Source organism: Oryza sativa, chromosome 11 (genome assembly GCF_034140825.1).
Source record: "Oryza sativa Japonica Group chromosome 11, ASM3414082v1".
In the NCBI taxonomy this organism is placed as follows: domain Eukaryota; kingdom Viridiplantae; phylum Streptophyta; class Magnoliopsida; order Poales; family Poaceae; genus Oryza; species Oryza sativa.
Window position 1 is genome coordinate 5,993,430 of NC_089045.1, and position 10,249 is coordinate 6,003,678.

At 43.1% G+C, this 10,249-nt stretch overlaps 1 pseudogene; it reads left to right on the forward strand.

Annotated features, from left to right (window-relative positions):
* Positions 1-320: 320 nt before the first annotated feature.
* Positions 321-3,634, forward strand: LOC4350070 (dirigent protein 1-like; annotated as a pseudogene).
* Positions 3,635-10,249: the final 6,615 nt, after the last annotated feature.

The following is a 10,249-nucleotide window of genomic DNA, read 5'->3' on the forward strand; positions in this document are numbered from 1 at the left end:
AAAGGTGAGTTTGTCGGAAATCGTACTTAGTAGCTAGGAGCTATATTGGTTGGAAAGGAGCGCCCATAATCAAAGCCCCGAAGATATAGGACTTTAGCTAAACTTCGTTAACAAATATCGTATATTCCTGTATCATTATCTGATATGTTTTGGGTGATAAATGATCGAAGCGATCGAGAAGGTTAGTCGTTCCGCAATATCAACTAACTTTTATAACATACTAGCGCTCACAGTCTCGTCACATCCATAAATACATGCCAGCTGCAACAACACAAACAAAGCAAGCAGCTGTCATAGCCCACAGCAGGCTCGACCAGGCCATGGCTTCCCTATGCTCCCTCCTCCTCAGCTCCTCCCTCATCCTCGCGGTCGCCGTCTTCCTCCGCCACCACATCGGCGCCTCCACCACCACCACCACCACTACCCACCTCCACTTCTACATGCACGACACGTACACCGGCCCGGCTCCCACCACCATGCGCGTCGTCTCCGGCCGTTCCTTGCTCGACGACGGCGACGGCAACAACAATGATGCCACATCGCCGCCGTCGTCGTCCTCGCCGCCGCGGCGGCAGTTCGGCGACATCGTGGTGCTAAACAGCGCGCTGACGGAGGGGCCATCCGCCAACAGTGCGCGCATGGGCACGGCGTAGGGGTTCGCGGTGCGGGTGTCAGAGGGCGGCATGGTGACGGACGTGAGCCTGCACGTGGTGCTGGAGGCCGGCGAGCACCGCGGCAGCTCGGTGACGGCGAAGGGGCGCATCGACATGGACGCCGGTGAGCGCGAGTCGGTGGTGATCGGTGGCACGGGGCGGTTCCGGTTCGCGCGTGGGTACATGGTCACGAAGAACCACTACTACAAAAAAGCTCATAGAGATCGGCATTATAGGTGCTGGAACAATTAAAACCGGTACGTATAGTGTTTTACCCTCTCCCGCAGGCTAAAAACACATAAAACCGACACCTTTAAACCATTATAGGTGTCGGTTTTAAAGAGAAACCGACACCTATACTATTGGTGTCAGTTTTTTAAATAAAACCGACACCTATTATAGGTTAATAGGTGTCGGTTTTATTAAAAAACTGGCACCTATAATGAGCCGAGACGGTTTTCTTAAAAAACCGGCACCTATCCTTAGCCGAGCCGAGCCACCGAGCCGGCCTTATCCATATCTCGGTCCACCCATCTCTCGGTCCGCCCGTCCTTATCTATCGTTCTCGCTCTCTCTGTCTCTCTCTTGCTCTCCCTCTATCGTTCTCTCTCTTTCGCCTCCCTCTATCGCTCTCTCTCGTCTCGACGGCAGCTCGACGGTGGCCCGGCGGAAGTGGGAGCGGCGGTGGCGGTGGCGACGGCGGCTCGGCGGAGGCAGCAGTGGCGGTCACCCGGTTGTGGCGGCAGCGGCTGGCGACGGACATGCCCTCCCCTCCGCCAGATCCGGCTGGAGGGGAGGCGGCGGACCTCGGTGGTGGCCCGGTGGAGGCGGCAGCGGCTTGTGGCGGCCGCGCCCTCCCCTCCGCCGAATCCAGCCGGAGGGGAGGCGGCCGACCTCGGCGGTGGCCCGGTGGAGGCGGCAACAACGGCTGGCGGCGGTCCGGCGGAGGCGGCGGCGGCGGCGGTGGCCGCGCACTCCCCTCTGTCGGATCCGGTGGGAGGGGAGGTGGCAGGCGGCGGTGGCAGGCGGCCGCGCGCAAATTTTTTTGAATGATTTTGTAGATTCTTTTAAGATGTTTTTGTGATTTGTGGATGATTTTCTTATTGAATATGTTTCGATCTATGATTTGTGGATGATTTATGGATGATCTGTGATCTGTGATGTGGGGGATTTGGGGATTTCAAACAAGACGTGGGGGCATGGCGCAGTGAAGGCTTGTGAATTCAGCTCGATTCGAGCCGGCTCTTTTTTTTTTTGGATCGTGCAAAGTTATAGGTGCCGTTTATATTTTTTATAGGGGCCGGTTGCTTGTATTGGTACCGATTAATAGGTGCCAGTTTTCTATAGCCAGCTGGGAACCGGCACCTTTGATGTTTTTTTGTACTAGTGAGCTACGACTACAGCCTCGCCACCGGCGGCGGCGTCGAGATCCACGTCTACCTGCAGCTAGCACTAGCATGGACGGCTGCATCGATCGATCAACTGCGCATGCCTAGCTATTGGAGTAGTTATTTGAGTATACGTGTTTTATGCATCATTTCAATTTTCAAGTGTTCGAGAAGTTAGTAATGCATCGAGAGGAGATTATGCAAGATTAACTAACTACTCCCTCCATTTCATATTATAAGTCATTTGACTTTTTTCATAGTTAAACTTTCTTATGTTTGACCAAATTAATATAAAAATACACTAACATTTTTAAAACAAAACAAACATATTATCAAAATATGTTCAATACTAAATTAAATGAAATAAATTTGATGTTATAAATGTTGCTAGTTTTTTTTTCCGTAACTTGGTCAAATCTAAAACAATTTGAATAACAAAAACTGAAATAACTTATAATATAAAATGGAGGGAATACTATTTATTTATTTATGGCCTATATGGCCCTATATATGTATAACGGTTAATTGCAATATAAAATATTTAGCATGAGAATTAATTACTAATTAACTCTCTTACTTTACTTATATATAGTCAGCAAATGTTGGCGTAATATAAGAATTGGAATGTAAGGTGAGCCTCATATGTGCCGGTTGTTACATACAATCAGCACAAATAATGGACTCATATATGCTGATTGTTGTTTTTAACCCAAGTTTCCCAATTCATCCCCTCGTTTTCCGCGCGCATGCTTTTCAAACTGCTAAACGGTGTGTTTTTTTCAAAAATGTTTCTATACGAAAGTTGCTTAAAAAATCATATCGATCCATTTTTGAAAAATATTCAGCTAATACTTAATTAATCACGCGCTAATCCATTAATAGACCGTTCCATTTTCTGTGCGCATTATTTCGGATGGGAACTTGCTCTAGCGAACACAGCCTGGCCGGATGGGAACATGCTAACTCGTCCCTGGTGAGCCTCATGCCGGGTCTAAACAAGAACCAACATATACGAGGGACTAAATATGCCAGTTGTAGAACGTACTGGCACTAACAATATGTTATTAGTGCCGCTTTTGTGATGCCTAACTGATGTTGGTACTTATGAGGAGTTTGGATATGTTGGTTCATGGAAAGCAATTAGCATCTTACCGTTTTTTAAAATGATAACTAGCACCTCATTGCGGGGGACATCCTCTCGAGGAGAAAAAAAAGGTTCAGTTCAAATATATGTACTTCTTCTAGATTTATTAACATTTATATTAATGTAGACTAACATCTATATAAATATGAGCAATACTGGAAGGTCTTACAATATGAAACTGAGGGAGTAGCTATTATTAGAGATATATAGCTGTGAATAATAATACCTATATTACATTTCTTTAGGGAAGCTAGGACATGATATAACTGTGAATAATAATACCTATATTACATTTCTTTAGGGAAGCTAGGACATGATATAACTGTGAATAATAATACCTATATTACATTTCTTTAGGGAAGCTAGGACATGAAAGGTGTGTTGAAGATGGTGGGGGCTGTTTTTGGAGAGAATGTCCTATTGGTGAATGCCAGATCAATGCAATATGATACTTTTGTATGAAATGATGTTAGCTGTGCATCTTCTTTTGACTTAGGCACATTGTAATAAATGATACGCTATCATGTTCTTGTGGTTAATGGTGGAGTACTGGAGTACGCATTTCCAATTATTTTTTATTGTGAACTTACTGCAGCTCTGCTCTTTTACGGTGAATTGGCTGTGTAATTAGCCTTGTGATGTACTGCTTTGCATATATGTAACCCTGTTATGCTTTGCAGATATGTAATCCTGTGATGTATTGCCTTGTATATGTGTGGTTGTGTGCTAGGTTCAATCGGTTAACCTTTTGCTCTATTGGATAACCTATTCATTTAATAGAATCATTAAGGGTTGCCCCTATTAAACCATGGATTAGCGTTGTCACATGAAATGGTTTAGGTTCAATCCAGAACCTAACCATTCCCATCCTGAGGGAGGAGCGCCGGGCAGAGGAAGACGGCTCGAGACCGAGAGAACAACACGAGCTGAGAAAAAATTGGGAAGCGCAGAAATTTCTTCCGTATTTTTTTTATGTTCACCCTTGAATAGTTTTGAGGGTTGTGTTTAGCGACACTGCTAGAGATGCTCTAACCATATTTATTTTACATTTGCCATTTCCCTTCTATCGGTATTTCCTAAGGCTGACATCATTAGGAGAGTTATATCCATGAGCTGCACGAGCTAGCTATTTATTAATAAATATCATAAATATTATATTTTTGTCATACTAACTCACCTCAATCACAAGAGGCAATGTCCTTGTCGTGTACTACGGCAGTACAGGTGGTAGGCTTATATGCCTATCAGAATATTCAAACATATGTTTAAACATGTGCTCGGATTTATCCACTTTAGGAATCGGTGACAGCCACGTACTCTATCTAAAATTAAATCAACTTATGAGGATGGATATGAACAAGCTTTTATCTATATTCCCATCCATAGAAGTTGTTTTTTTTATAAGATGGAGAGAGTTTATTTTTTTAAAAAAGGGGTATTAATTATCGGGTAATTTCATTAAATGCAAAACTCTAGCTTTGCTTGGAAAAAAATGTCTAAATAAATAGGCAAATAGCTATAGTTTAGACGAATTTCCTATCCACTAGCCAGGGGAGGGATTGATTGTTCTTCAAAAGAAACATGCACACATGCTTTTCTTTTTCCCTTGAAAACACATATGTTGAAAAGCGGGTTAAAAAAGTCGAGTCAAGCCACGTGGGTCCTCATCCCGTTCACTTGGAGCTGTATCAAATGTGTGGTTTCCATATGTGTCAGCTATCCAGGACAAGGCTACCATAAATCGAGCCTGTTTGCACCGTAGATGCACCATTTTTTTTTGGTAATTTAGAAGCATGCCATTATAATTTTGTAAAGTTTGAGATATGCTATCGATATCTCAATGACATTTAGGACCCGTATGAGTCAATGACATGTGGGTCAGGATGATATATCTCAAATTTTGTAAAATTATAATGGCATGGTTCTAATTTTCCCTTCTTTTTATGATCCAATCCCCTTAAAAATTCCATGTCATAAGAGTCGCCATTTCTGTTTACTTTTCATCGCTGGCCATATGGTACAAAACTTTGATAAGTGCTGATTTTATAAAGGGGTTGCTACAACGATATCTGGTTTGAATAGTATGGTACCGGTTAGGTATCTTGATACCGATTAGATATCACGACATGATATCTCAGAGATATCATCCCGTTCAAATGGAATACCGTCCTATAGCATTTCCGATATATAAATGATTAGGTTGTAATAAAAACAGAGAGGTTAAATGGTTATATTAATAATGTAGCAACTCTTGTAATATAGCATGTTTCTAAATACTTATGCATAGACATAGTGATGAAAGTTTGATGAATAACTGATGTAGTTACTAGAATATGGCGGAGGAAGAATTTTTCTAAAAGAAAATTTAGGACTGTTCAGACAGAAATATATAGACCCATAACTCAGGAGATAAGGGACTTTGGAGGACGACAAATTAAGCCACAAAAGGCCTCTCTGGCTCGCAAACAAGCATAATAGTGTAATATTATAATTAGAGTAAAGATATTTTTTTTCAAGAATGACCATTCAAGAAAGGACCAGGATGGAATAATTGATATTAACCACTTGGCCAGTTGGCCTCCAGTTGTATGTAAGGATTGGTCCGGTATGGCTTATATTTCGTCGTACTTAGCTATTAGCCACTAGCTGAAAGCAAATGACCAGTTGGCCTCCCAGTTGTATATAAGGATTGGTCCGGTATGGCTTATATTTCGTCATGTTTAGTTTTTGAAATTGGGGAGAAGTTTGGGGAAAGTTGGTAGTTTGGAAAAAAAATTGAGAATTTATGTATGTAAGAAAGTTTTGGATGTGATGTGATGTGATGGAAAGTTGGGAGTGGGGAGAATGTGAAGTGATGGAAAGTTGGGAGTTGGGAGAAGTTTGGTGTGAACTAAACAGGGCCTTAGATATTAGCCACTAGTTGAAAGCAAAACAAACAAATGGTAGTCTAGTCTATACTATATATACACACCGTAATAAATAGGACGTGACTCCCGCTCGGGCGCCCGATGGGAGGAGGTTAAAATCGGGCGCTGACATCAGCATGACGTCAGCGTCTGATTTATGTGCAAAACTACTTTAAACTGATTTTTCTCTTAAATTACTTATCCAAATCATGATCCGATTGCACCATTAAATTCGTTGCAATTAAATATTCAAAACAAGACCACACATAGATATATTCCGACGAAAAAAATTTAGCTTATTATTGAATTATCTTTAAATGTTACACGATGTTCCACCAGGTATATCGGAATTGTTTCACTAAGTAGATCGAAAATGTTTCACTCATTTAAATCGGGTGTTGTTTCACCTTATATAAAAATAATGTTTCAGCAAATAGCGAAAGAATGTTTCAGTTTACTGTAACATTAGATCTATACATAGTGAAACATTGTGAGTACATTAGGTGAAACATTTTTTGGCGGAACAAAAAATAAACCAAATTCCCTTAATATGGGGTTTCTAAAATATGTGGGTTTTTTTGTTGCAATAGAATGTTTCGTTCACTGCAACATTAGATCTATACATAGTGAAACATTATAAGTACAATAGGTAAAATATTTTTGGTGGAACAAAAAATAAACCAAATTCCCTTAATAAAGGTTCCAAAATATGTGGGTTTTTTTTTTGCAAAAGAGTATTTTAATTCACTGCAACATTAGATCTATAATAGTGAAACATTGTAAGTACACTAGGTGAAACATCTTTTATGAAAAAAAAGGGGAGAGAGAAGTGGGTGGGTGGGCCGGGTAGGGGCGCGCGGGGGGAGCGCCCGATCCGGCTCCCCAGCGCCGGTCGCCCGTAATTAAGCATTCTCGTAATAAATAAACACACGAAGCTTTTTCTAATTAAATTGCTAATATGACTTTTCACAGGCAGCTAGAGCAACCATAGGGATCTAGATGTGTCTGTGAAAATCCCGGTGGACGACACAATTGTTAAATATGTGATCCGAATTTTAGGCACACAATATATTCGGATTAGTTTCTTAATAGGATTAGTTTCCCATTAAGACTTCGACTCTTTGCCCATGAGGACTCCTAGCTATATATATCTGTTGTAAGCCGCACAGGGAGGGTGTGACAACCCTATGTTTGTATCCAACTACTATATAGTGATTATTGCCGGTCGGCGTCCGTGGTCTTTTCCTGCAAGAGTTTTCTACGTAAAATTCGTGTCTTTGTTGTGCATCTATTTTCTAACAAATGGTAGACAACCCAATGTATCCTCTGCATTTGTATCCAACTCCTTTATACTGATAATTGCCGGTCGGTGCCCGTAGTTTTTCCCTCAAGGGTTTTTTATGTAAAATTTGTGTCTCCGTTGTGCTTCTATTTTCTTAACATTCATGACAAAATCAATTGTGGGACAAAAATAAAAAAAGTATTCTAGAAACTCTAGATCCGACCACAAACCTCCTCGACGCCTGACACATCGTCGCTGCCGGAAGACATTGCTCTATTGCATCTTAAGTCCACCAGATCTCACCGTATTATCTCTACTAGAGGCGTTCCACGTCAAGCTCCGCCAGATCCAGTGCACCTAAAGTCCACCTTCATCAGATCAAACACGATCAAAGCCCGTCGCTACTAGAAAAAGCATTTTTGCAAGCGGCCAAAAGCAATTTTTGCAGGCGAAGGGGAGGACCGCCTGCAGACGGACGATGGTGAAAATCATCTATTTTCGCAAGCGGGCAAATGGCCCGCCTGCGAAAATCCAATAAAAAAACAAAAAAAATCGCCTCGCCGCCGCCGCCGCCGTCGCCCTCCCCCCGACCTCCCTCCGGCCGGATCTGGGAGGGGAGGCCGGGGAGCTGCGGCCGCCGCACCGGGTCGCCGCCGCGTCGCGCACGCCGCTGCTGCCCTCTCCCGGCCTCCCTCCGGCCGGATCTGGGAGGGGAGGCCGGGGAACCACGTCGTCGCCGCCGCCGCTGCCCTTCCCCGGCCTCCCTCCGGCTGGATCTAGGAGGGGAAGCCGGGGAGCCGCCGCCGCGTCCGCGCGCCGCCGCCGCCGGTGGAGGGAGGGAGAGATGGGATGGGAGGGGAGGGGATGGCGGAGCTGAGAAGCCGGTGGTGGAGGGAGAGAGTTGAGAAGATAGAAATGAGTGATAGGGAAGGGTTGGAGTAGTAGATAAGGATTGAAGTTTTCTTGGTATGTACGATTTTTGTAGGCGGACCACATAAAGTGCGCCTGCGAAAATCTATTTTCGTAGGCGCGGCTTAGGTGGTCCGCCTGTGAAAATTGTGAAAATGATTTTCATAGGCGCCGCTTAAGTAATCCGCCTGTGAAAATAGACTTTCGCAGACAGACAGCGAACTTCACCCTGATTTATATTCTTGTAGGCAGTCATTTGATTCCCAGACTCATGTCTGCCTGCGAAAAAAAAGACCCCTATATTGGGAAAAATGCTTTTTCTAGTATTGCGTCGCTGCCACCGTCCAGAGCCTGCCATCACAATCATCTGAAGTGAGGAAGGAGGAGAGGCGATATGTAGGCCATCGCAGGAGGTCCTCCAAATCGAGCTTTGCTGGATCCGGCACCACCACTGTGATGTTGCTTGATGCCCATCGTTGTAGCTGCCAGGAGCAAGGTGTTACAAATAATCTTGTCATTAGCATTAGCATGTTTACTTTGGTCGCATGTAGAAAATAAATGTATAGGTAGCAGGATATGGTACCCGAAGAAGCTTATGGTTGTATGCGAGATGCGTACGCGGCCGAGAAGCCGTGCGAGACGGCGGGTACGTGAGATGCTGCAGGAGAACGTCGTGCGCCATGACATCGCGAAGTGGCCGAGATGGCTGTGTCATTCGTTGGCGTGGAAACGCAGCATGCACGCAATAGTGGATAGATGCACGTTCTGGTTGTTAGCTTGCATGTAGGTGTACATGCAGCCTTGCATAGAGGGTTAGTTTGTTAGTGCATGGCGTGAGTCCCGGTCAAGAGAATTGGCTGGTTGTTATCCTTTGCATGTAATTTGAGTCTATATATAATGAGAAAAATGATGAGGCCGTGGGAGGTTGAATCAACAGAAACTTGCATCTTGTGCTGCTTGTGTGTGTCTACCTGAGAAGCCTTTGTGGCAAAAATACGGTAGAGAGAGAGAGAGAGAGGAAGTGATTTCCCACCAGAGAGACAAAAGTGTTTGTGATTAACACTTGTAGCTGTGAGTGAGCAATCCCAACACAAGGGAGGGGGAGAGAAGCGATGGAGGCCATCACAGAGGTACTCCTCATCGAGCTCCACTGGATCCGAAGCCCGCTTCCCACGCTACCACGCTGTACTGGAGATGGAGGGTAAGAGGGGACGGGGGAGAGGATAATTAAGCGAGAGTTTTGCCACTCCCATCACCCGGCCCATTATTTTATATTTTGTTGCGATTTTCGTAGGCGGTTATGTTAAAAGCACCACATCTTAAAAATAGACCTGCATGTGAAAAATCATACTCCCTCCGTTTTATATTAGAAGTCGTTTGACTTTTTTTAGTCAAACTTTTAAAATTTTGACCAAATTTATAGCAAAATATGGTAACATTTCAATATAAAACAAATATTGCATCAAAATATATTCAATGTTAAATTTAATGAAACTTATCTAATATAGATGTTGCTAATTCCTTTTTTCTTTAAACAAGCACAATGCCTGTGTGTTGCACTGGGTAATGTAAGGTGGATAAAGTTTAACTTCAATGATTTAGGATATGGTATGACCACTATCCGTCCGAATCCGCTCCATTTTCACCCCTACGGGAGGGACTCGCACACAACCAGAAATGCCACCCTTAAAAACGCCTCTCTATGTTTCATTGTTAAATATTATTACCACTCCCACACATCATGCTTGTGTATAGTATCTCTTTAGCATCATTGACTTAACATATGTAAAACATTTATTTTATTAAAAATGCTATAATATCATTTATTTTATTATTTGTTTTATTGTGATTAATTTTATCATTTAAGACTTCTATTTTTGCATAATTGTATAAGATTTTTAAATACGATAAATGGTTAAAACGCATATAAAAATTGACGGCGTCAAAAGAACCAATAGAGTAGTACT